Here is a 24,096-nt window from a genome sequence, read left to right as displayed (position 1 = left end):
GTGGGCTCAATTACAGAGGGGATATAAGAGTGGTGGGCTCTTTTATAGAGGGGATATAAGAGTGGTGGGCTCTATTACAGAGTGCTATAAGAATAGTGGGCTCTATTACAGAGGGGGTCTAAGAGTGGTGGGCTCTATTACATAGGGGGTCTAAGAGTGGTGGGCTCTATTACAGAGGGGATATAAGAGTGGTGGGCTCTATTACAGAGGGGATATAAGAGTGGTGGGCTCTATTTCATAGTGGTATAAGAGTTGTTGGCTCTATTACATAGAAGGTATAAGAGTGGTGGGCTCTATTATAGAGGGGGGTATAAGAGTGGTGGGCTCTATTACATAAGGGGTATAAGAGTGGTGGGCTCTATTACTTATGGGGTATAAGAGTGGGGGCTAAGTTACTTAGGGGGTATAAGACTGGTGGGCTCTATTACATAGAGGGTATAAGAGTGGTGGTCTCTATTACATAGGGGGTATAAGAGTGGTGGGCTCTATTATATAGAGGGTATAAGAGTGGTGGGCTCTATTACATAGAGGGTATAAGAGTGGTGGGCTCTATTACATAGGAGGTATAAGAGTGGTGAACTCTATTACATAGAGGGTATAAGAGTGGTGGGTTCTATTACATAGGGGGTATAAGAGTGGTGGGCTCTATTAGATAGGGGGTATATGAGTGGTGGGCTCTATTACATAGGGGGTATAAGAATGGTGGTCTCTATTACATAGGGGGTATAAGAGTGGTGGGCTCTATTAGATAGGGGGTATAAGAGTGGTGGGCTCTATTACATAGGGGGTATAAGAGTGGTGGGCTCTATTACATAGAGGGTATAAGAGTGGTGGGCTCTATTACATAGGGAGTATAAGAGTGGTGGGCTCTATTACATAGAGGGTATAAGAGTGGTGGGCTCTATTACATACGGGGTATAAGAGTGGTGGGCTCTATTACACAGAGGGTATAAGAGTGGCGGGCTCTATTACATAAGGGTATAAGAGTGGTGGGCTCTATTACATAGGGGGTATAAGAGTGGTGGGCTCTATTACATAGGGGGTATAAGAGTGGTGGTCTCTATTACATAGGGGGTATAAAATTAGTGGGCTCTATTACAGAGGGGGGTATAAGAGTGGTGGGCTCTATTACATAGGGGGTATAAGAGTGGGGGGCTCTATTACTTAGGGGGTATAAGATTGGTTGGCTCAAATACATAGAGGGTATAAGAGTAGTGGTCTCTATTACATAGGGGGTATAAGAGTGTTGGGCTCTATTACAGAGGGGATATAAGAGTGGTGGGCTCTATTACAGAGGGGGTATAAGAGTGTGGTCTCTATTACATAGGGGGTATAAGAGTGGTGGACTCTATTACATAGGGGGTATAAGAGTGTTGGGCTCTATTACAGAGGGAATATAAGAGTGGTGGGCTCTATTACAGAGGGGGTATAAGAGTGTGGTCTCTATTACATAGGGGGTATAAGAGTGGTGGCCGCTATTACATAGAGGGTATAAGTGGGGTGGGCTCTATTACATAGGGGGTATAAGAGTAGTGGGCTCTATTACATAGAGGGTATAAGAGTGTTTGGCTCTATTACATAGAAGGCATAAGTGTGGTGGGCTCTATTATAGAGGGGATATAAGAGTGGTGGGCTCTATTACAGAGGAGTATAAGAGTGGTGGACTATTACATAGGGGGTATAAGAGTGGTGGGCTCTATTACAAAGGTGGTATAAGAGTGGTGGGCTCTATTACAGAGGGGGTATAAGAGTGGTGGGCTCAATTACAGAGGGGATATAAGAGTGGTGGGCTCTTTTATAGAGGGGATATAAGAGTGGTGGGCTCTATTACAGAGTGCTATAAGAGTAGTGGGCTCTATTACAGAGGGGATATAAGAGTGGTGGGCTCTATTTCATAGTGGTATAAGAGTTGTTGGCTCTATTACATAGAAGGTATAAGAGTGGTGGGCTCTATTATAGAGGGGGGTATAAGAGTGGTGGGCTCTATTACATAAGGGGTATAAGAGTGGTGGGCTCTATTACTTATGGGGTATAAGAGTGGGGGCTAAGTTACTTAGGGGGTATAAGACTGGTGGGCTCTATTACATAGAGGGTATAAGAGTGGTGGTCTCTATTACATAGGGGGTATAAGAGTGGTGGGCTCTATTATATAGAGGGTATAAGAGTGGTGGGCTCTATTACATAGAGGGTATAAGAGTGGTGGGCTCTATTACATAGGAGGTATGAGAGGTGAACTCTATTACATAGAGGGTATAAGAGTGGTGGGCTCTATTACATAGGGGGTATAAGAGTGGTGGGCTCTATTAGATAGGGGGTATAAGAGTGGTGGGCTCTATTACATAGGGGGTATAAGAGTGGTGGTCTCTATTACATAGGGGGTATAAGAGTGGTGGGCTCTATTAGATAGGGGGTATAAGAGTGGTGGGCTCTATTACATAGGGGGTATAAGAGTGGTGGGATCTATTACATAGAGGGTATAAGAGTGGTGGGCTCTATTACATAGGGAGTATAAGAGTGGTGGGCTCTATTACATAGAGGGTATAAGAGTGGTGGGCTCTATTACATACGGGGTATAAGAGTGGTGGGCTCTATTACATAGAGGGTATAAGAGTGGTGGGCTCTATTACATACGGGGTATAAGAGTGGTGGTCTCTATTACATAGGGGGTATAAGAGTGGTGGGCTCTATTACATAGGGGTATAAGAGTGGTGGGCTCTATTACATAGGGGGTATAAGAGTGGTGGGCTCTATTACATAGGGGGTATAAGAGTGGTGGTCTCTATTACATAGGGGGTATAAAATTGGTGGGCTCTATTACAGAGGGGGGTATAAGAGTGGTGGGCTCTATTACATAGGGGGTATAAGAGTGGGGGGCTCTATTACTTAGGGGGTATAAGATTGGTTGGCTCTAATACATAGAGGGTATAAGAGTAGTGGTCTCTATTACATAGGGGGTATAAGAGTGGTGGACTCTATTACATAGGGGGTATAACAGTGTTGGGCTCTATTACAGAGGGGATATAAGAGTGGTGGGCTCTATTACAGAGGGGGTATAAGAGTGTGGGCTCTATTACATAGGGGGTATAAGAGTTGTGGGCTGTATTACATAGGGAATATAAGAGTGATGGGCTACATTACATAGGGGGTATAAGAGTGGTGGGCTCTATTACATAGGGGGTATAAGAGTTGTGGGCTCTATTACTTAGGGAATATCAGAGAGGTGGGCTGTGTATCAGTGGAGTATAAGGGTGGAGGGCTCTATTACATACAGGGTATAGGAGTGGTGGGCTCTATTACATAGGAGTATAAGAGTGGTTGGCTCCATTACACAGGGGGTAAAAGAGTGGTGGGCTCTGTTACAGTGGAGTATAAGGGTGGTGGGCTCTATTACAGAGGCGATATGAGTGGTGGGCTTTATTACAGAGGGGCGTATAAGAGAGGTGGGCTCTATTACATAGGGGGTATAAGAGTGGTGGGCTCTATTACAAAGGGGGTATAAGAGTGGTGGGCTCTATTACAGAGGGGGGTATAAGAGTGGTGGGCTCTATTACAGAGGGGATATAAGAGTGGTGGGCTCTATTACAGAGGGGATATAAGAGTGGTGGGCTCTATTACAGAGTGGTATAAGAGTGGTGGGCTCTATTACAGAGGGGGTATAAGAGTTGAGGGCTCTATTACATAGGGGGTATAAGAGTGGTGGTCTCTATTACATAGGGGGTATAAGAGTGGTGGGCTCTATTACAGAGGGGGTATAAGAGTTGAGGGCTCTATTACATAGGGGGTATAAGAGTGGTGGGCTCTATTACATAGGGGGTATAAGAGTTGTGGGCTCTATTACATAGGGGGTATAAGAGTGGGGGGCTCTATTACATAGGGGGTATAAGAGTGGGGGGCTCTATTACAAAGGGGATATAAGAGCGGTGGGCTCCAGTACAAAGGGGATATAAGAGTGGTGGGCTATTACAGAGGGGTATAAGAGTGGTGGACTGTTACATAGGGGGTAGAAGAATGGTGGGCACTATTACAGAGGGGATATAAGAGTGGTGGGCTCTATTAATTAGGGGGTATAAGAATGGAGGGCACTATTACAGAAGGGATATAAGAGTGGTGGGCTCTATTACTTAGGGGGTATAGGAATGGTGGGCTCTATTACATATAGGGTGTAAGAGTGGTGGGCTCTATTACAGAGGGGGGTATAAGAGTGGTGGGCTCTATTACAGAGGGGGTTGTAAGAGTGGTGGGCTCTATTACATAGCGGGTATAAGAGTGGTGGGCTCTAATACTTGGGGGGTATAAGAGTGGGGGGCTCTATTACTTAGGGGGTATAAGATTGGTGGGCTCTATTACATAGAGGGTATAAGAGTGGTGGACTCTATTACATAGAGGGTATAAGAGTAGGGGGCTCTATTACATCGAGGGTATAAGAGGGGTTGGCTCTATTTCATAGAATGTATAAGAGTGGTGGGCTCTATTACAGAGGGGATATAAGAGTGGTGGGCTCTATTACATAGGGGGTATAAGAGTGGTGGGCTCTATTACAAAGTGGGTATAAGAGTGGTGGGCTATATTACAGAGGGGGGGTATAAGAGTGGTGGGCTCTATTACAGAGGGGATATTAGAGTGGTGGGCTCTATTACAGAGGGGATATAAGAGTGGTGGGCTCTATTACAGAGTGGTATAAGAGTGGTGGGCTCTATTACAGAGGGGGTATTAGAGTGGTGGGCTCTATTACATAGGGGGTATAAGAGTGGTGGGCTCTATTACAGAGGAGATATAAGAGTGGTGGGCTTTACTACAGAGGGGATATAAGAGTGGTGGGCTCTATTACAGAGTGGTATAAGAGTAGTGGGCTCTATTACAGAGGGGGTATAAGAGTTGTGGGCTCTATTATAGAGGGGGGGTATAAGAGTGGTGGGCTCTATTACAGAGGGGATATAAGAGTGGTGGGCTCTATTACAGAGCAATATAAGACTGGTGGGCTCTATTACAGAGGGGATATAAGAGTGGTGGGCTCTATTACAGAGCAATATAAGCCTGTTGGGCTCTATTACAGAGGGGGGTGTAAGAGTGGTGGGCTCTATTACAGAGGCGATATGAGTGGTGGGCTCTATTACAGAGGGGAGTATAAGAGTGGTGGGTTCTATTACAGAGGGGGTATAAAGGTGGTGGGCTCTATTACAGAGGGGGGTATAACAGTGGTGGGCTCTATTACATAGGGGGTATAAGAGTGGTGGGCTCTATTAGAGAGGGGGTATAAGGGTGGTGGGCTCCATTACATAGGGGATATAAGAGTGGTGTGCTCTATTACAGAGGGGATGTAAGAGTGGTGGGCTCTATTACAGAGGGGGGCATCAGAGTGGTGGGCTCTATTACAGAGGGGATATAAGAGTGGTGGGCTCTATTACAGAGTGGTATAAGAGTGGGGGGCTCTATTACATAGGGGGTATAAGAGTGGTATGCTCTATTACAGAGGGAATATAAGAGTGGTGGGCTCCATTACAAAGGGGATATAAGAACGGTGGGCTCTATTATATAGGGGGTATGAGAGTGGTGGGCTATTACAGAGGGGTATAAGAGTGGTGGACTGTTACATAGGGAGTAGAAGAGTGGTGGGCACTATAACAGAGGGGATATAAGAGTGGTGGGCTCTATTACTTAGGGGGTATAAGAATGGAGGGCTCTATTACATATAGGGTGTAAGAGTGGTGGGCTCTATTACAGAGGGGGGTATAAGAGTGGTGGGCTCTATTACAGAGGGGGATATAAGAGGGGTGGGCTCTATTACATACGGGGTATAAGAGTGGTGGGCTCTATTACATAGAGGGTATAAGAGTGGTGGTCTCTATTACATAGGGGGTATAAGAGTGGTGGGTTCTATTACATAGGGGGTATAAGAGTGGTGGACTCTATTACATAGGGGGTATAAGAGTGGTGGGCGCTATTACATAGAAGGTATAAGAGTGGTGGGCTCTATTACATAGGGGATATAAGAGTGGTGGGCTCTATTACAGAGGAGTTTAAGAGTGGTGGGCTCTATTACAAAGGGGTATAAGAGTGGTGGACTATTACATAGGGGGTATAAGAGTGGTCGGCTCCATTACACAGGCGATATGAGTGGTGGGCTCTATTACAGAGGGGGTATAAGAGTGGTGGGCTCTATTACAGAGGGGGGGTATAAGAGTGGTGTGCTCTATTACAGAGGGGATATAAGAGTGGTGGGCTCTATTACAGAGGGGATATAAGAGTGTTGGGCTCTATTACAGAGTGGTATAAAAGTGGTGGGCTCTATTACAGAGGGGGTATAAGAGTGGTGGGCTCTATTACATAGGGGGTATAAGAGTGGTGGGCTCTATTACGTAGGGGGTATAAGACTGGTGGGCTCTATTACAGAGGGGATATAAGAGTGGTGGGCTCTATTACAGAGTGGTATAAGAGTGGTGGGCTCTATTACAGAGGGGATATAAGAGTGGTGGGCTCTATTACAGAGGGGGTATAAGAGTGGTGGGCTCTATTACAGAGGCGATATGAGTGTTGGGCTCTATTACAGAGGGGGTTATAAGAGTGGTGGGCTCTATTACATAGGGGGTATAAGAGTGGTGGGCTCTATTACAGAGGGGGTATAAAGGTGGTGGGCTCTGTTACAGAGGGGGGTATAACAGTGGTGGGCTCTATTACAGAGGGGGGCATCAGAGTGGTGGCCTCTATTACAGAGTTCATATATGAGTGGTGGGCTCTATTACAGAGTGGTATAAGTGTGGTGGGATATATTACATAGGAAGTATAAGAGTTGTGGGCTCTATTACATAGGAAGTATAAGAGTTGTGGGCTCTATTACATAGGGGGTATAAGAGTGGTGGGCTATATTACAGAGGGGGGGTATAAGAGTGGTGGGCTCTATTACAGAGGGGATATTAGAGTGGTGGGCTCTATTACAGAGGGGATATAAGAGTGGTGGGCTCTATTACAGAGGGGATATAAGAGTGGTGGGCTCTATTACAGAGTGGTATAAGAGTAGTGGGCTCTATTACAGAGGGGGTATAAGAGTTGTGGGCTCTATTATAGAGGGGGGGTATAAGAGTGGTGGGCTCTATTACAGAGGGGATATAAGAGTGGTGGGCTCTATTACAGAGCAATATAAGACTGGTGGGCTCTATTACAGAGGGGATATAAGAGTGGTGGGCTCTATTACAGAGCAATATAAGCCTGTTGGGCTCTATTACAGAGGGGGGTGTAAGAGTGGTGGGCTCTATTACAGAGGGGGTATAAAGGTGGTGGGCTCTATTACAGAGGGGGGTATAACAGTGGTGGGCTCTATTACATAGGGGGTATAAGAGTGGTGGGCTCTATTAGAGAGGGGGTATAAGGGTGGTGGGCTCCATTACATAGGGGATATAAGAGTGGTGTGCTCTATTACAGAGGGGATGTAAGAGTGGTGGGCTCTATTACAGAGGGGGGCATCAGAGTGGTGGGCTCTATTACAGAGGGGATATAAGAGTGGTGGGCTCTAACAGAGTGGTATAAGAGTGGGGGGCTCTATTACATAGGGGGTATAAGAGTGGTAGGCTCTATTACAGAGGGAATATAAGAGTGGTGGGCTCCATTACAAAGGGGATATAAGAACGGTGGGCTCTATTATATAGGGGGTATGAGAGTGGTGGGCTATTACAGAGGGGTATAAGAGTGGTGGACTGTTACATAGGGAGTAGAAGAGTGGTGGGCACTATAACAGAGGGGATATAAGAGTGGTGGGCTCTATTACTTAGGGGGTATAAGAATGGAGGGCTCTATTACATATAGGGTGTAAGAGTGGTGGGCTCTATTACAGAGGGGGGTATAAGAGTGGTGGGCTCTATTACAGAGGGGGATATAAGAGGGGTGGGCTCTATTATATACGGGGTATAAGAGTGGTGGGCTCTATTACATAGAGGGTATAAGAGTGGTGGTCTCTATTACATAGGGGGTATAAGAGTGGTGGGTTCTATTACATAGGGGGTATAAGAGTGGTGGACTCTATTACATAGGGGGTATAAGAGTGGTGGGCGCTATTACATAGAAGGTAAAAGAGTGGTGGGCTCTATTACATAGGGGATATAAGAGTGGTGGGCTCTATTACAGAGGAGTTTAAGAGTGGTGGGCTCTATTACAAAGGGGTATAAGAGTGGTGGACTATTACATAGGGGGTATAAGAGTGGTCGGCTCCATTGCACAGGCGATATGAGTGGTGGGCTCTATTACAGAGGGGTGTATAAGAGATGAGGGCTCTATTACATAGGGGGTATAAGAGTGGTGGGCTCTATTACAGAGGGGGGGTATAAGAGTGGTGTGCTCTATTACAGAGGGGATATAAGAGTGGTGGGCTCTATTACAGAGGGGATATAAGAGTGTTGGGCTCTATTACAGAGTGGTATAAAAGTGGTGGGCTCTATTACAGAGGGGGTATAAGAGTGGTGGGCTCTATTACATAGGGGGTATAAGAGTGGTGGGCTCTATTACGTAGGGGGTATAAGACTGGTGGGCTCTATTACAGAGGGGATATAAGAGTGGTGGGCTCTATTACAGAGTGGTATAAGAGTGGTGGGCTCTATTACAGAGGGGATATAAGAGTGGTGGGCTCTATTACAGAGGGGGTATAAGAGTTGTGGGCTCTATTACAGAGGAGATATAAGAGTGGTGGGCTCTATTACGTAGGGGGTATAAGACTGGTGGGCTCTATTACAGAGGGGATATAAGAGTGGTGGGCTCTATTACAGAGTGGTATAAGAGTGGTGGGCTCTATTACAGAGGGGATATAAGAGTGGTGGGCTCTATTACAGAGGGGGTATAAGAGTTGTGGGCTCTATTACAGAGGGGATATAAGAGTGGTGGGCTCTATTACAGAGGGGGTATAAGAGTGGTGGGCTCTGTTACAGAGGAGTATAAGGGTGGTGGGCTCTATTACAAAGGGGATGTAAGAGTGGTGGGCTCTATTACAGAGGGGGGCATCAGAGTGGTGGGCTCTATTACAGAGGGGATATAAGAGTGGTGGGCTCTATTACAGAGTGGTATAAGAGTGGGGGGCTCTATTACATAGGGGGTATAAGAGTGGTAGGCTCTATTACAGAGGGAATATAAGAGTGGTGGGCTCCATTACAAAGGGGATATAAGAGTGGTGGGCTCTATTATATAGGGAGTATGAGAGTGGTGGGCTATTACAGAGGGGTATAAGAGTGGTGGACTGTTACATTGTTACATAGGGAGTAGAAGAGTGGTGGGCACTATAACAGAGGGAATATAAGAGTGGTGGGCTCTATTACTTAGGGGGTATAAGAATGGAGGGCTCTATTACATATAGGGTGTAAGAGTGATGGGCTCTAATACAGAGGGGGGTATAAGAGTGGTGGGCTCTATTACAGAGGGGGATATAAGAGGGGTGGGCTCTATTACATACGGGGTATAAGAGTGGTGGGCTCTATTACATAGAGGGTATAAGAGTGGTGGTCTCTATTACATAGGGGGTATAAGAGTGGTGGGCTCTATTACATAGGGGGTATAAGAGTGGTGGGCGCTATTACATAGAAGGTATAAGAGTGGTGGGCTCTATTACATAGGGGATATAAGAGTGGTGGGCTCTATTACAGAGGAGTATAAGAGTGGTGGGCTCTATTACAAAGGGGTATAAGAGTGGTGGACTATTACATAGGGGGTATAAGAGTTGTGGGCTCCATTACACAGGGGGTATTAGAGTGGTGGGCTCTGTTACAGGGGGGGTATAAGAGTGGTGGGCTCTATTACAGAGGGGGGTATAAGAGTGGTGGGCTCTATTACAGAGGGGGTTATAACAGTGGTGGGCTCTATTACAGAGGGGTGTATTAGAAAGGAGGGCTCTATTAAAAAGGGGGTATAAGAGTGGTGGGCTCTATTACAGAGGGGGGTTATCAGAGTGGTGGGCTCTATTACCGAGGGGATATAAGAGTGGTGGGCTCTATTACAGAGGGGGTATAAGAGTGGTGGGCTCTATTACAGGGGGGGTATAAGAGTGGTGGGCTCTATTACAGAGGGGGGTATAAGAGTGGTGGGCTCTATTACAGAGGGGGTTATAACAGTGGTGGGCTCTATTACAGAGGGGTGTATTAGAAAGGAGGGCTCTATTAAAAAGGGGGTATAAGAGTGGTGGGCTCTATTACAGAGGGGGGTTATCAGAGTGGTGGGCTCTATTACCGAGGGGATATAAGAGTGGTGGGCTCTATTACAGAGTGGTATAAAAGTGGTGGGCTCTATTACATAGGGGGTATAAGAGTGGTGGGCTCTATTACGTAGGGGGTATAAGAGTGGTGGGCTCTATTACAGAGGGGATATAAGAGTGGTGGGCTCTATTACAGAGGGCATATAAGAGTGGTGGGCTCTATTACAGAGTGGTATAAGAGTGGTGGGCTCTATTACAGAGGGGGTGTAAGAGTGGTGGGCTCTATTACAGAGGGGGTATAAGAGTTGTGGGCTCTATTACAGACGAGATATAAGAGTGGTGGGCTCTGTTACAGTGGAGTATAAGAGTGGTGGGCTCTATTACAGAGGCGATATGAGTGGTGGGCTCTATTACAGAGGGGGGTATAAGAGTGGTGGGCTCTATTACAGAGGGGATATAAGAGTGGTGGGCTCTATTACAGAGCAGTATAAGACTGGTGGGCTCTATTACAGAGGGGGTGTAAGAGTGGTGGGCTCTATTACAGACGAGATATAAGAGTGGTGGGCTCTGTTACAGTGGAGTATAAGGGTGGTGGGCTCTATTACAGAGGCGATATGAGTGTTGGGCTCTATTACAGAGGGGGGTATAAGAGTGGTGGGTTCTATTACAGAGGGGGTTATAAGAGTGGTGGGCTCTATTACATAGGGGGTATAAGAGTGGTGGGCTCTATTACAGAGGGGGTATAAAGGTGGTGGGCTCTGTTACAGAGGGGGGTATAACAGTGGTGGGCTCTATTACAGAGGGGGGCATCAGAGTGGTGGCCTCTATTACAGAGTTCATATATGAGTGGTGGGCTCTATTACAGAGTGGTATAAGTGTGGTGGGATATATTACATAGGAAGTATAAGAGTTGTGGGCTCTATTACATAGGGGGTATAAGAGTGGTGGGCTCTATTACATAGGGGGTATAAGAGTGGTGGGCTCTATTACATAGGGGGGTATAAGAGTGGTGGGCTCTATTACAGAGTGGTATAAGAATGGTGGGCACTATTACAGACAGGGGTTATAAGAGTGGTGGGCTATATTACAAAGGGGATATAAGAGTGGTGGGCTCTATTACATAGGGGGTATAAGAGTGGTGGCCTCTGTTACATAGGGGGTATAAGAGTGGTGGGCTCTATTACATAGGGGGTATAAGAGTTGTGGGCTTTATTACATAGGGAATATAAGAGTGGTGGGCTCTATTACATAGGGGGTATAAGAGTTGTGAGCTCTATTACATAGGGAATATAAGAGTGGTGGGCTCTATTACAGAGGGGGGTATAAGATTGGTGGGTTCTATTACAGAGGGTGGTATAACAGTGGTGGGCTCTATTACATAAGGGGTATAAGAGTGGTGGGCTCTATTACAGAGGGGATATAAGAGTGGTGGGCTCTATTACAGAGGGGATGTAAGAGTTGTGGGCTCTATTACAGAGTGGGGGTATAAGAGTGGTGGGCTCTATTACATAGGGGGTATAAGAGTGGTGGGCTCTATTACAGAGTAGGGATATAAGAGTGGTGGACGCTATTACAGAGGGGATATAAGAGTGGTGGGCTCTATTACAGACGGGGGCATCAGAGTGGTGAGCTCTATTACAGAGGGGATATAAGAGTGGTGGGCTCTATTACAGAGTGGTATAAGAGTGGGGGGCTCTATTACATAGGGGGTATAAGAGTGGTAGGCTCTATTACAGAGGGGATATAAGAGTGGTGGGCTCCATTACAAAGGGGATATAAGAGTGGTGGGCTATTACAGAGGGGTATAAGAGTGGTGAACTGTTACATAGGGGGTAGAAGAGTGGTGGGCACTATTACAAAGGGGATATAAGAGTGGTGGGCTCTATTACTTAGGGGTATAAGAATGGTGGGCTCTATTACATATAGGGTGTAAGAGTGGTGGGCTCTATTACTGAGGGGGGTATAAGAGTGGTGGGCTCTATTAAAGAGGGGGTATAAGAGTGGTGGGCTCTATTACAGAGTGGGGTATAAGAGTAGTGGGCTCTATTACATACTGTGTATAAGAGTGGTGGGCTCTATTACTTAGGGGGTATTAGAGTGGGGGCTCTATTACTTAGGGGGTATAAGAGTGGTGGTCTCTATTACATAGGGGGTATAAGAGTGGTGGGCTCTATTACATAGGGGGTATAAGAGTGGTGGGCGCTATTACATAGAGGGTATAAGAGTGGTTGGCTCTTTTACATAGAAGGCATAAGTGTGGTGGGCTCTATTATAGAGGGGATATAAGAGTGGTGGGCTCTATTACAGAGGAGTATAAGAGTGGTGGACTATTACATAGGGGGTATAAGAGTGGTGGGCTCTATTACAAAGGTGGTATAAGAGTGGTGGGCTCTATTACAGAGGGGGTATAAGAGTGGTGGGCTCAATTACAGAGGGGATATAAGAGTGGTGGGCTCTTTTATAGAGGGGATATAAGAGTGGTGGGCTCTATTACAGAGTGCTATAAGAGTGGTGGGCTCTATTACAGAGGGGGTATAAGAGTGGTGGGCTCTATTACAGAGGGGGTCTAAGAGTGGTGGGCTCTATTACAGAGGGGATATAAGAGTGGTGGGCTCTATTACAGAGGGGATATAAGAGTGGTGGGCTCTATTTCATAATGGTATAAGAGTTGTTGGCTCTATTACATAAAAGGTATAAGAGTGGTGGGCTCTATTATAGAGGGGATATAAGAGTGGTGGGCTCTATTACAGAAGAGTATAAGAGTGGTGGGCTCTATTACAAAGGGGTATAAGAGTGGTGGACTATTACATAGGGGGTATAAGAGTGGTGGGCTCCATTACACAGGGGGTATAAGAGTGGTGGGCTCTGTTACAGTGGTGTATAAGAGTGGTGGGCTCTATTACAGAGGGGATATAAGAGTAGTGGGCTCTATACAGAGTGGTATAAGAGTGGTGGGCTCTATTACAGAGGGGGGTATAAGAGTGGTGGGCTCTATTACAGAGGGGATATAAGAGTGGTGGGCTCTATTACAGAGGGGATATAAGAGTGGTGGGCTCTATTACAGAGCAGTATAAGACTGGTGGGCTCTATTACAGAGGGGGTATAAGATTTGTGGGCTCTATTACATAGAGGGTGTAAGAGTGGTGGGCTCTGTTACAGTGGAGTATAAGTGTGGTGGGCTCTATTACAGAGGCGATACGAGTGGTGGGCTCTATTACAGAGGGGGGTATAAGAGTGGTGGGTTCTATTACAGAGGGGGGTATAAGAGTGGTGGGCTCTATTACAGGGGGTATAACAGTGGTGGGCTCTATTACATAGGGGGTATAAGAGTGGTGGGCTCTATTAAAGAGGGGGTATAAAGGTGGTGGGCTCTATTACAGAGGGGGGTATAAGAGTGGTGGGCTCTATTACATAGGGGGTATAAGAGTGGTGGGATCTATTATAGAGGGGGTATAAGGGTGGTGGGCTCTATTACAGAGGGGGTTATAAGAGTGGTGGGCTCTATTACATAGGGGGTATAAGAGTGGTGGGCTCTATTACAGAGGGGGGTATAAGAGTGGTGGGCTCTATTACTGAGGGGGGTATAACAGTGGTGGGCTCTATTACATAGGGGGTATAAGAGTGGTGGGCTCTATTACACAGGGGGTATAAGGGTGGTGGGCTTTAGAGATGAGCGTTGTTCTACTCGAACTGTTCGCCAATCTCAAATTCGAGCTGTTTTGGGCGGTGTTCGAGCCGTTCGGCGAACACGAACAATTTGAGAAAAATTCGGCTGTTCGAGGTTATGTTCGATAACTGTTCGTGCACCAAAATCATAACTGGATTTTTTCTCAGTAATGATGAAAATTAATGTTAATACGCAGTTTGAGTGTACAGCGGGGTGGGGGGAGGGGCAGGGGATGGATCTCTGCAGGAACAATGAAGATCTCCATTTTTTTTTCTCTTTCCCGCATTTACAGTGGGGAGGTGCAATCTGTCAGCCTATCAGCAGCGCACACACGGAGCGAAGTGCTTTTTTTCACACAAGCAAGGGCATGTGTGATTGGCAGTGTATGTCACATGTCCTTGCCCTATAAGACCAAGCCATTTTCCCCGTCGCCACCATTTTCTCACTGCTGCAGCTGCGTGTTAGACGGCACCGCTGTTGCTGTGTGCGCTATACCTTGTTAATTTCAAGCCAATTTTCGCACAAATCTACAGATAGCTTGTAAGTAGGGAATAGTTGTGATTGCAGTCCTTTTAAGGACTAGGTTACAGCATTTCCTACGACTTTTATCAGGGAGGTCTGTGCTCTTAAATAGATAGATTGTGGGAGTAAAGACTAATTGTAATTGCAGTCCTTTTCAGGACTAGGTTACATCAGTTCCTATCAGTTTTTGCCAGGCAGGTCTGTGCCAGTGCTGTGCAAGTTTTTTTCACAGCATTTGGCTGAATCTAGCAAAGCTAATCCTTTTTGGCCTATTGCAGAGTGTGTTAGTCAGTGGAGTAGCCTATCTGTGTTGCAAGATATACCACCTGTGTATAGAATACCAATTTTTTTACTGCACCTAGTGAAGTAAAATCTTTTGGGCATAGCATCATTCTATTAGTCCATCTATACTGACCTCCATCAGGTTGCAAATTGAATATAATTTTTTTCTGCATCTAGCTCTGAAAAAATATTGGGCTTCTAGCTGTGTGTGGGACTTGTTGTATTAGTCCATCTATACTGACCTCCATCAGGTTGCAAACTGCATATATTTTTTTCTTCATCTACCTCTGAAAAAATATTGGGCTTCTAGCTGTGTGTGGGACTTGTTCTATTAATCCATCTATACAGACCTCCATCAGGTTGCAAACTGAATATATTTTTTTCTGCATCTACCTCTGAAAAAATATTGGGCTTCTAGCTGTGTGTGGGACTTGTTGTATTAGTCCATCTATACTGACCTCCATCAGGTTGCAAACTGAATATATTTTTTTCTGCATCTACCTCTGAAAAAATATTGGGCTTCTAGCTGTGTGTGGGACTTGTTGTATTAGTCCATCTATACTGACCTCCATCAGGTTGCAAACTGAATATATTTTTTTCTGCATCTACCTCTGAAAAAATATTGGGCTTCTAGCTGTGTGTGGGACTTGTTCTATTAATCCATCTATACAGACCTCCATCAGGTTGCAAACTGAATATATTTTTTTCTGCATCTACCTCTGAAAAAATATTGGGCTTCTAGCTGTGTGTGGGACTTGTTGTATTAGTCCATCTATACTGACCTCCATCAGGTTGCAAACTGAATATATTTTTTTCTGCATCTACCTCTGAAAAAATATTGGGCTTCTAGCTGTGTGTGGGACTTGTTCTATTAATCCATCTATACAGACCTCCACCAGGTTGCAAACTGAATATATTTTTTTCTGCATCTACCTCTGAAAAAATATTGGGCTTCTAGCTGTGTGTGGGACTTGTTGTATTAGTCCATCTATACTGACCTCCATCAGGTTGCAAACTGAATATATTTTTTTCTGCATCTACCTCTGAAAAAATATTGGGCTTCTAGCTGTGTGTGGGACTTGTTGTATTAGTCCATCTATACTGACCTCCATCAGGTTGCAAACTGAATATATTTTTTTCTGCATCTACCTCTGAAAAAATATTGGGCTTCTAGCTGTGTGTGGGTCTTGTTCTATTAATCCATCTATACTGACCTCCATCAGGTTGCAAACTGAATATATTTTTTTCTGCATCTACCTCTGAAAAAATATTGGGCTTCTAGCTGTGTGTGGGACTTGTTGTATTAGTCCATCTATACTGACCTCCATCAGGTTGCAAACTGAATATATTTTTTTCTGCATCTACCTCTGAAAAAATATTGGGCTTCTAGCTGTGTGTGGGACTTGTTCTATTAATCCATCTATACAGACCTCCATCAGGTTGCAAACTGAATATATTTTTTTCTGCATCTACCTCTGAAAAAATATTTGGCCTTCTAGCAGTGTGTGGGACTTTCTCTATTAGTCCATCTATACTGACCTCCATCAGGTTGCAAATTAAAAATAATTTTTATCTGCATCTAGCTCTGAAAAAATATTTGGCCTTCTAGCAGTGTGTGGGACTTTCTCTATTAGTCCATCTATACTGACCTCCATCAGGTTGCAAATTAAAAATAATTTTTATCTGCATCTAGCTCTGAAAAAATATTTGGCCTTGTAGCTGTGTGTGGGACTTTCTCTATTAGTCCATCTATACTGACCTCCATCAGGTTGCAAATTGAATATAATTTTTTTCTGCATCTAACCCAGCCAATAGTTTTGGCCTAATACCACTGTTTGGCCACTCAGCTCTGCTCGGTTCCCATCCATTGTTTTTTTGTGCAAACAACTCCAGAGTTGTTAATTAGTTAACCACCAAAATGAGTGGAAAAAGGCCTGCTGCTGGTGGAAAGGGGAATAGGCATGTTGGGAAGGGGAAAAAAGGTTGTGTCCGTGGGGTAGGTGTTAAAGCAACAGTAACATCTGCAGAAGAAAGACCATCTTCCAGCCAAACTAAAATGTCTACTTCTTTTAGCGGACAATGTGATAAGATCCCTTTCTTACGGCCACGCCAATCGCTACAAATTCCAGATGAGGCACAAAAACAGCAGGTGCTTCAACGGATATCAAGTGCTCCTTTAAGTGGGCTCTCCTCCACATCAATTTCAACATCACAAATACTCCAGTCCTCAAAGGTGTCACCCCAATCGCACTTGCTTCCTCACAGCTCCCAAATCTCCAGCTGCCCGTCTGAGTATGAGGTAGAACAGATGGTTGAGTCTGCAGAGCTGTTTACTCATACTATAGCCTGGGAATCAGAGGTCGACTCCAGCGCTTCTGTGAATCCAGACGAGGAAATGATCTGCACTGATGCCCAGAATCTTTATGAGTCGGATCCAGGACCAGACGCAGAAGGTTCTGACCATAATGTAGACCCTCATTCCCAAACTGTAACTCCTGTTGGTGGAGACAATGAGGAAGACGATGATAAGACTCAAATACCTGATTGGAGCGACAACTTTAGTTTTTTGTCAGGGCAGGAACAGGTTGGCTCTGAGAACGACGGGTGTGATAACGCACAGGGTGATGATGATGAGGTTGGAGATCCCACTTACTGTCAACCCACAGTCAGCCAAGAGATGAGGTCAGCAGAGGAGGTGGAGGAAGATGCTAGTGACGACGAGGTCAGGTTGCGCCTTCCTGGACAGAGACGTAGTACTGGAAGCACGTCAACAACTGCATCCTCAAACACAACTCTGCCTCTCACCACAAGTCGTGGTGGCTCTTCAGGTCGCATGGGTGCTAAGCCTTGCATAGCCTGGGCATTTTTTCAGATCGATAAAGATGACCAACTCGTGTTATCTGTAACATTTGTCAGCAAAAGCTAAGTAGAGGCCAAAAAATACATAGTTTGAGTACTTCATGCATGAACCGGCACATGGACATGAAGCATAAGTTGCAGTGGGAAGCTCAGTGTGCTACAATGCGGCCTAGCCGGCCGGGCCAACCACCGTCTGCCATATCTTGTGCATCCGCGGCCTCTTCATCCCCTGTGACTGAGGGGACAGCAGTCACACCTGTTTTGGGGCGCAGACCTGCCACCTCTTTACCCGCAACAGCCAGCGTGATTGGCAGGTCATCATTTTCTTTGGAGGTGGTAACACCAGCTGGTGTTGAGCGCTGTCCGACATCGATAGCACCACCTTTGGATCAAGGCAACCTAACATGTCTGCCTGCATCTTCCTCACAGACTGGCAGTTTGCCGGGGACACCCTTATCAACCCCGTCTAAGCACAATAGCCAGCCCTCGGTCCCTCAGATGTGGACAAGTAAAAGACCATTTCCTCCTAGCCATGAGAAAGCTAAGAGGTTGAATTTCACCATCTGCAAGCTCTTGGCTACAGAAATGCTGCCTTTCCGCCTGGTGGACACAGAGGATTTTTGAGACCTTATGTCCGTCGCAGTGCCCCAGTACCAGATGCCCAGTCGGCACTACTTCTCAAAGAAAGGTGTGCCTGCGCTCCACCAGCATGTCGCACACAACATCACCGCTTCTTTGAGAAACTCTGTGTGTGACAGGGTGCATTTCACCACAGACACTTGGACGAGTAGGCATGGACAGGGGCGTTACATGTCGCTGACTGGGCACTGGGTAACTATGGTGACAGCAGGACAAGGGGCTGCTGTCCAAGTCTTGCCGCCCCCACGAGTTGTGCGTCAATCCTCTTTATCTCAAAGTTCCTCCACTGCTTCTGCCTCCTCAACCTCCTCTCGGTCTTCCACCTGCACCCAAAGCCTGTCTGGTCATGCCACAAGCTTTCTAACTGCGCAGAAGGGATCCTGCACACCTCCTTACTATGCTGGCAGTAGGGCTCAACGTCATCAGGCGGTTTTTACATTGAAATGTCTGGGAAATGTGAGTCACACAGCTGAGGAGTTGTGGTCAGCTCTGGAGAACCAATTTCATGAATGGTTGTCTCCACTGGACCTGAAACCAGGGAAGGCCGTGTGCGACAATGCTGCAAACCTGGGTGCGGCCCTTCGCCGGGGCAATGTCACACACGTGCCTTGTATGGCTCACGTGTTGAACCTGGTTGTCCAGCAATTTTTAGCCCACTATCCCAGACTAGATGGCCTTCTGCAGAGGGCACGGTCGCTGTGTGCTCACTTCCGCCGTTCGCATCCCGCAGCTCAGCGACTTACATCTCTACAGAAGTCGTTGGGCCTGCCACTTCACCGGCTAAAATGCGATGTGCCTACCCGGTGGAATTCAACTCTGCACATGTTGCAGCGACTGTGGCAGCACCGACAAGCCCTGGTGCAATACGTTCTTACGTATAGCCTGGGCCAACGAGATCCAGAGGTGGGGCAAATCACGCTGGAGGAGTGGTCTCAGATCAGGGACCTATGCACCCTTCTGCACAGTTTTGAAATGGCGACGAAGATGTTTAGTGCTGACGATGCCATTATCAGCATGACTATTCCGGTGATTTACATGCTGGAGCACATGTTAAACAGAATTCGGAGTCAGGTGGTGGCACAAGAGGAGGTGGAGGAAGTAGAGGAGGAGGAGTTGTATGCGGAAGGGCTAACATCTGCAAGGTCCAGACGGTCGGCAGCACCAAGGCGGCAGGCATGTGAGGGTGGGGGAGATGGTTTTACCAGGGCGCATGGTAGCAGCCAAACTAGTGAGGAAGGTGCAGGAGCCCAGGAAGAAGTGGAGGATGAACTGATGGAAGACTCATCAGATGAGGGAGACCTTGATCACATTTCTGTTGTGCGAGGTTGGGGGGAGAAGACAGAGGAAGGAAGCATGATTGTTACCTCGCCACCAACACAACAGGGACTTGGTGCTCCTGGATGCGCAACACACATGAGTGCCTTCTTGCTGCACTACCTGCAACATGACCCTCGAATTGTGAGAATTAGAAATAATCCTGACTACTGGGTTGCCACACTGTTAGATCCCCGGTACAAAAGTAAATTTGCAGAAATTATTCCTGCCATAGAAAGGGATGCACGCATGCAGGAGTATCAGCAGAGACTGTTGCAGAATCTTACATGTGCTTTTCCACAAAATACCAGTGCTGCACGTAGTGAATCTCACAGTTCCAACTTGCCAACCGTGGGACCGTCAAGTGTTCAGCACTCAAACCGTAACAGAACCACAGTATCTGCTGGTAACATCAATTTTGCGGAATCATTTCACCACTTTTTTAGCCCATCCTTTGCAAGGCCACAGGAGACAAGAAGTCTGACACATAGTCAGCGCCTAGAGACGATGGTACAGGAGTATCTCCAAGTAAACATTGAAGCCACGACTGTGTCACTGGACCCTTGCTCTTTTTGGGCTTCCAATCTGGATAAATGGCCGGAGCTAGCCACTTACGCCTTGGAGATCTTGTCATGCCCCGCAGCCAGCGTTCTGTCTGAACGTGTGTTCAGCGCTGCTGGTGGTGTGCTGACAGATAAGCGCACGCGGCTCTCCACTGATAATGTAGACAGACTCACGTTCATAAAGATGAACAAATCATGGATCCGAAACGACTTTTCTACCCCTGTGTCATCCTGGGGAGAGTAAAAGCTTGATGATTGGTTAAAATCACCCTACCAACCGTTTTAAGCTTTCAAATTACTAATCATGTTTATCTGTATCTTGGCTGGAAAATAATTTGGGCTTTGTAGCAGTGTGCAGCACTGATCCTATTAGGCCATCTATAATAAGCTTCACCAGATTTAAAATTAATAATAATTTTTAGCTGCATCTAGCCCGGAAAATAATTTTGGGGCTCCGAGATGCGCAAGACACATAAGTGCCTTCTTGCTGCACTACCTGCAGCATGACCCTCATATCGAAGTAATCATGACTACTGGGTTGCCACACTCTTAGATCCCCCAAACTTTTCGATCAACCTTTTCATTTTAATAAAGACCAAAAAAATGGTCATTTTTGAAATTATAAGCATTAGCAGGTTGTTAGAAACTGAAATCAAACAGTTTTCAACTCAAAACTTTATTCTAGGTGATGTTACATTTTCACATAGGACCCCTTGTTCGAAAGGAGCTTCTGAACTCTCTCGTCCATTGAATTTGTCAGGTTTTGGATGGTTTCTGCTTCAATTGTTTTGCATGAGGACAGAATACCCTCCCAGAGCTGTTGCTTAGATGTGAACTGCCTCCCGCCATCATAGACACTCCTTTTAATGATGCTCCAAAGGTTCTGAATGGGGTAGAGGTCAGGGGAGCATGGGGGTCACACCATAAGTTTGTCCCCTTTTATGCCTATATCAGCCAGAGATGCAGATGTTTTATGTGCAGCATGAGATGGTGCATTATCATGCAGAAAAATGATCTTGCTGTGAAATACACGGTTCTTCTTCTTGAACCATGGCAGGAAGTGCTGTTTGAGAAAATCCACATACATTATGGAGTTCATCTTTAGCGCCTTCAGGGATCCTAAAGGGGCCGACAATCTCTCTCCCCATGATTCCAGCCCAAAACATTACTCCACCTCCTCCTTGTTGGCGCTGTAGCCGTGTTTGCGTGGGGTGTCCATCAACCAGCCATCCTCCACTCCATCCATCTGGACCATCGAGCGCTGCACGGCACTCATCCGTGAACAAAACAGTTTTGAAATCAGTCTTCATGTAATGTTTGGCCCACTGGAGCCGTTTCTGCTTGTGTGAAGTGGATAGAGGAGGTCGACAGGATGGCATATGCACAGCTGCAAACCTCTGAAGGACCCTGCATCTTGTTGTTCGGGGGACGTTGGAGGCACAAGCAGCTTCAAAAACTTGTCTGCTGCTATGACAAGGCTTTTTTGCCGCTGCTCTTTCAACCTGACATAATTGCCTGTAGGAAAGAGTCCTCAATTTGCCCTTATCAGCACGCACACGTGTGTACTGTGAATCAGCTACATACTTCTTGATTGCCAAGACACTTCATCCTGATCATCGCACAATGTTGATTGTAGTCATGCCTTGACCTAAACACTCCACAATTTGTTGCTTCTCAGCAGCCGACACATCCTTTTTCTTTCCCATTTTGGCAGAAAATGTAGGCTGCTTAATAATGTGAGACAGCCTTCTTAAGTAGTCTTGCCTTTCATTGGACACACCTGCCAAACTAATTAGCACAGGTGTCTGCAATTGCTTACAGTGATATAAAGAGCCCTGACACACATCACCATCAATGAGTTTAACTGACAAACAAACAAATTCTTCCCTTATCACTCCTAAACACTTTTTGCATAATAATTTGGAACACAGTGTACATGTGCTTTTCCACAAAACACCAGTGGTTCACGTAGTGAATCTTACAGTTCTAACTTGCCAACCGTGGTCTGTATGGAGTTGTTCAATAAAGGGCCCAAAATTAAGATAACATAGATGGGAGAGGTCTCTATGAATAGGAATTCCTAAGTATTTGATACCCTGTGAGGGCCAGGCAAAGGGAAAGTTGGACTGGATGGAATCCTATATGGATTTAGGGAGGGAGACATCGAGGGCCTCAGACTTCGCTGCATTGATTTTAAAATTTGACCATGTAACAAAGTGATCTATTTCAGCCATAACAGCAGGGATGGATATATGTGATTGAGTGATATATACTAGGACATCATCAGCAAATAGAGAGCACTTGTACTCGGTGCCTCCCACCTCAATCCACCTAATATTGGGTTTATGGCGAATTGATGAGAGCAGGTGCTCCGTCACTAGGATGTATAAGAGAGGGGACAGAGGACATCACTGCCTTGTCCCATTGGTGATTGTGAAAGGTGATGAAAATGTTCTGATGCACCCCCTGGGCCTTGGGACACCCGGAGCCGGACCCTTTTTGGTGGATGCTGGTGGTTGTAGTCTCCGTGGCGGCAACCCGGTTCCGTGGCTCAGGGTGGTCAAACCAGTGGCGGAACTATTTATGTGGTTTTGATGTTTAAATGTCCGACTACGCCACCCGTGGATTGCGGTCAGAGTGAACCGCCGCTCCAGGGCAGACCGCTAAGGCTGGTGTTGTGGGTGCAGCAGAGCGTAGCATAACTCCCCACGGGAGGAGTATAGCCTCAGGGCAGTGTATGCGGAGGATGGGGGTGATGGTGCAGGGCAGCAGCAGAAATGACACGGAGTCAGTGATGCAGTCCAGGGCCTTTACTCACAGTTCTTATTATCCAGACCACGTCTGCAGGTAACGGCTGCCCACGTCGTACTGTGCTCACCAGGTGAGGGGCTCAGACAACTCCCAGATAACTTTGGAGTGCTTCACAGGACCCCCTTTGTGTGTCCTTTGTCTGGCCTTTCTTACCAACCCTTCTGTCCGGCTGCCTCGGGCCTCCTCTTGGTAAACTTGGCGCCAGTTTCCCTGACCCTATGTGGTGCCTTCCTAGCGGGTGTAGCGAGGGGCTGCGCCACATAAAATGTCACAGCCTCCTGTTTCTAGCTGAGGGTCGTTTCCTGCCTCCACTAGTTTCGGGGACCGGTCTCCCCCTTTGGCCTGACCCCTCCACGCAGGTGGATTCGGGCGTGCGGTGGCGACTCGCCCGTCCGCACCCCTGAGATCCCTTCGTTCCTCGTTCCTGGAGCCTTCTCCGCTCCTCTTCCTTCCTTCTCCCTCTTCCAGGCCTGGGCCTCTGTTACTAGGCCCGCCTCCGGAGCAGAGCTCATGCAGAGCCCCTGCTCCCTGCCACTTCTGCTCAGACTTCTCTGCACTGAACTAAGATGGTGCCCACCTTTTATACTCCCTTCTCAATGCACCCAGGAACTGCTTCCTCCCTGCTCCTGCACTACAGGGTTCCCCTTCCTCAGTGTTCCCTCCCCCCACTCCAGCCAGGGACAGGGACTGTCGTGCCCATCTCAGGGGCATATTGGTCGCCCTGCCCCACGGCAATGTGGTGTAATGCATGCAGGTGTCGGGTCCTGATCCACACTACATCCTTACCTGAGAGTGAGATATCACACCTCTGGGTGAGGTGCAATACCTCTGTAGCAACCGAGCCCTCAGGGTGCTACAGTTCCATTTATCTTCAGCCTAGGTGACGTATTGCGATACAGGGCCGTGATTTTGGCTATAAAAGGGTCCCCTAGACCCCTACCCCAAGCTTTTTAAGAGAATCATATATGGCGTGCCAGGAGACTCTATGGAATGCTTTCTCAGCATCCAACGAGAGTATCTAATTACAAATTTTTAACTGCATCTAGCCCAGGAAATACTTTGTGCCTAGTAGCAGGGTCTGCTAGTCAGCGGATTATCCCGGCTGTTAAGCAAGCTACACCACCTGTAGTTTGGACACTTCATTTTTTCAAAGGAAATGCTTCGGGACCACGGGATACTCAGTGAAGAGCATCAGGAGGCACCCCAAGGCATAGGGGCTGGGACTGGCAGTAGGATGCCTTGCGGTGGACAGCCGAGCTCGATCCTTATAAAAGCTT

Source organism: Phyllobates terribilis, unplaced genomic scaffold (assembly GCF_046119375.1).
Source record: "Phyllobates terribilis strain yellow unplaced genomic scaffold, ASM4611937v1 Scaffold_2__4_contigs__length_985480577, whole genome shotgun sequence".
Taxonomy (NCBI): domain Eukaryota; kingdom Metazoa; phylum Chordata; class Amphibia; order Anura; family Dendrobatidae; genus Phyllobates; species Phyllobates terribilis.
This window is presented reverse-complemented; position numbering follows the sequence as displayed.